Source organism: Arachis ipaensis, chromosome B07, assembly GCF_000816755.2.
Source record: "Arachis ipaensis cultivar K30076 chromosome B07, Araip1.1, whole genome shotgun sequence".
NCBI lineage: Eukaryota > Viridiplantae > Streptophyta > Magnoliopsida > Fabales > Fabaceae > Arachis > Arachis ipaensis.
In genome coordinates, this window is record NC_029791.2 from 44876723 (window position 1) to 44879672 (window position 2950).

A 2950-nucleotide genomic window follows, 5' to 3' on the forward strand; every position below is an offset into this window, starting at 1 on the left:
CAAGTGATTAGTTAAATTGGAAGTTATTGGCTAATTCTCTATTTACTAACGCTAGTCCTTTCCAAGGGAGAGGATTAGGATTTGCGAATAAGAGTTAACTCAATCACTTGGCTTTCCTTTATTTAGTATGGGTTAACTAAGTGAAAATAACAACCTCTTGACACTACACTTGAGAAAATCCAACAAGGATAGAACTTCCAATTAATCATACCCCCGGTCAAGGCTTTTTTTTATTCCGAATACATAAATCTCTTTTAATTTGCATTGCCTTAATTCACAATCCTTTATATTCCTGTCTTTCAACTTTCAAAATTCCTCGAAAAACTCCTGATTAATAAAATAGCACTCTTTTGTTAACTCGTTGGGAGACGACCTGGGATTCATACTCCCAGTATTTTTATTCTAATTTTGTGACAACCTTTCTAAATTGATAAGCAGATTTTTGCTGGTTAAGAACTGTACTCGTAACGTATTTCTTATATTAATTTCTTAATCGCCAATTTCCTCCTCCATCAATAGTCTAATTAAAAAAAAAGTGTGCTTCAAACCAAAATATCTCCAATCCTAATACACTATTCTTCACTCTATCAATCCACAGAACTCAACCCTGTAGCGATTTCTGGTGGGAGCTCCTCAACCTGCCGTTGATACAGATAAGTCTGAGCACTCTCCATCGCCTGCCACTTTTTCTTGTCTGCTGCTGCCTCATCCTCCATCGCCTTCCTCTTCAACTTCTTGCTTTCCAACTCTGCCTGCAATTCTAGAAGCTTCCTCTGGGTCTCCTCTACTTGGACTCCGTTGACCGTCGCATGTGAATTCAGACCGAAGAGTTGACTAGGAGTCGGTCCGGAACCCACACCACGTACTCTATCCGGTCTCTCTTTTCCAAAAACCTGAGCAATGGAATCATTTTCAGACAACACTCTAGAAGACTCATCCACTTGCTCTATCTCCTCAATTCTTTCCTACAGACACAAATTAGCAAATACAATCATTTTGATCATGGGTCCATCTCATGTCAAGAACACGCCAAATAGGATGATTAACTGTATCACTTTCATCATAGTAAAATAACACACAAATATGAATGAAAAAATTGGTCCCAAAAGTTATTTACATAAAACTCCCAAAACAGAGATCATTATTTTATCAATCAATTTTAAAAGGTAGTACTTACACCAATTGATCTTGCTTCATCATTGATATAGGAGCCATCTTTTTTTTGTGCACTATGATCCAGAACTCTCCTCTACTAATTTTCATCCCTTGTTGTTCTGACTGTGACAACAAAGTTTACGCCATTACCGTATTTCACATAATCTAGGAAACTTAAGAAACAGAGATAGTCTAAAGAGTGACTAAAAAAGTAAAGTACCTCTTCTTTCATCCGCCGTGCAAAGCTTTTCGAACCGCTAGTGTGGGTATATAGTTGTTTTGATCGATTAATCGTGTTTTTCCTGTACTTCTCCTATTGGTCCATCAGAGACAATGGGCGATTAGAAACTCATTTAAAAAGACTCAATGTAACATAACTGGTACTTTTGTGTACCAATGATATACTAGATTACCTTCGTCTCAGCTTTGGTGCGATAGTCAAGAAACTATCTCCAATTCTCTCGATCAATTCCCATCGGATGGTGCTCAATATTTTGTTCAGTTGTGAATGTTGGCTCGTAAAAATTATCTTACAACTTCAGCCTTGTTTCCTTCCATGACTTCCCCATACTTTTCAAAATATTTTTCTTGATAGTTCCTTCACTATCTTATTCAAAGTGGAAAAGTTGCTATACAGATAATACAATTTGTCAATAATGGACAAAATAAGTAGATTTGATTTAACATGGATATATACTTTTACCTTGACACATTCGTTATAAACCTTGTCTTTAGTGGTAATCTTACGCCAACTTTTCTCACAGATAGGAAATTTTTCATAGACAGATCCCAGCAGACCAAGCACACCACTCAACAGTCCAGCTTTGTCTCTGATTGCTTGCTTTGTGTTGTTGAACCTGAGCATGATCCTTCTACCATTAGGCCGTTCCATAGCCTCCCTCACGCTTAGTCTTGCCGGCTTGATTGTGCTGTCGTAATCTAAAAAAAAATACTACCTTATTCTTGTATCCGTTGTGGACAGCATGCAAGAAAATTAATATATAACATCATAATATTAACAGAATACCTTATATTAAGCTTAACAAAAGAAGCATGATGGGTCACACGAGCATAAAACATGCATATAGTGGAATAGAATTCGAATACTTGGGAAAAAAAATAAAAAAATAAGGAACTAACTTCTAATATGTAAAGGAAATATAACATCATAATATTAACAGAATACCTTATATTAAGCTTAACAAAAGAAGCATGATGGGTCACACGAGCATAAAACATGCATATAGTGGAATAGAATTCGAATACTTGGGAAAAAAATAAAAAAATAAGGAACTAACTTCTAATATGTAAAGGAAATAATAAGTATAAATTTGAAATTTATTTCAAATGTCGGAGACAAAATTAAATTAATCTAACAATTCAGAAGTTTTTAAAATATTTTGATTTTTTTTAGAATACACTTTAGCCAATTAAAAAATAGAAAACAAGAAATAAAAAACATGACTTAGATTAAGGATGGGTTTGATGCTCTTCTCATAGTGAGAACTCAAAAGCTTAATATATAATGGAGTCTAAATCATGTTGAACAAAGAAAAATAGTTAAATACGTCACCGATGATCTTAACTGTCCAAAACTTTCTAGTCTTGCATCCTTTGTGAGTCTGAGCTTCAGAGGCATCAATGAGGTCATCAACTTATTCATCAAGACAATCTACCTCATTCGCATTAGTGCCCAAGTTTACATGGCCTGGCAGCAAGTTTTGGGCACTATCGGTGCTCGTCTGTGGAGCAGGCCTTCATTCGCTGCGCGGTGCACGGAACGGGCGTGAAGTTG

At 35.9% G+C, this 2950-nt stretch overlaps 1 long non-coding RNA gene across 2 annotated transcripts; it reads right to left on the reverse strand.

The window, feature by feature from the left end:
* LOC110264592 lies at positions 516 to 1771 on the reverse strand. Of its 2 annotated transcripts, none has more exons than XR_002350765.1 (4): positions 1569 to 1771; positions 1376 to 1468; positions 1178 to 1278; positions 516 to 965 (listed from the first exon to the last, which is right to left on the reverse strand). It is a non-coding gene; the product is annotated as an uncharacterized LOC110264592 (long non-coding RNA). The 2 variants fall into 2 exon arrangements; XR_002350766.1 differs by having other exon boundaries at positions 1376 to 1457; positions 1569 to 1770.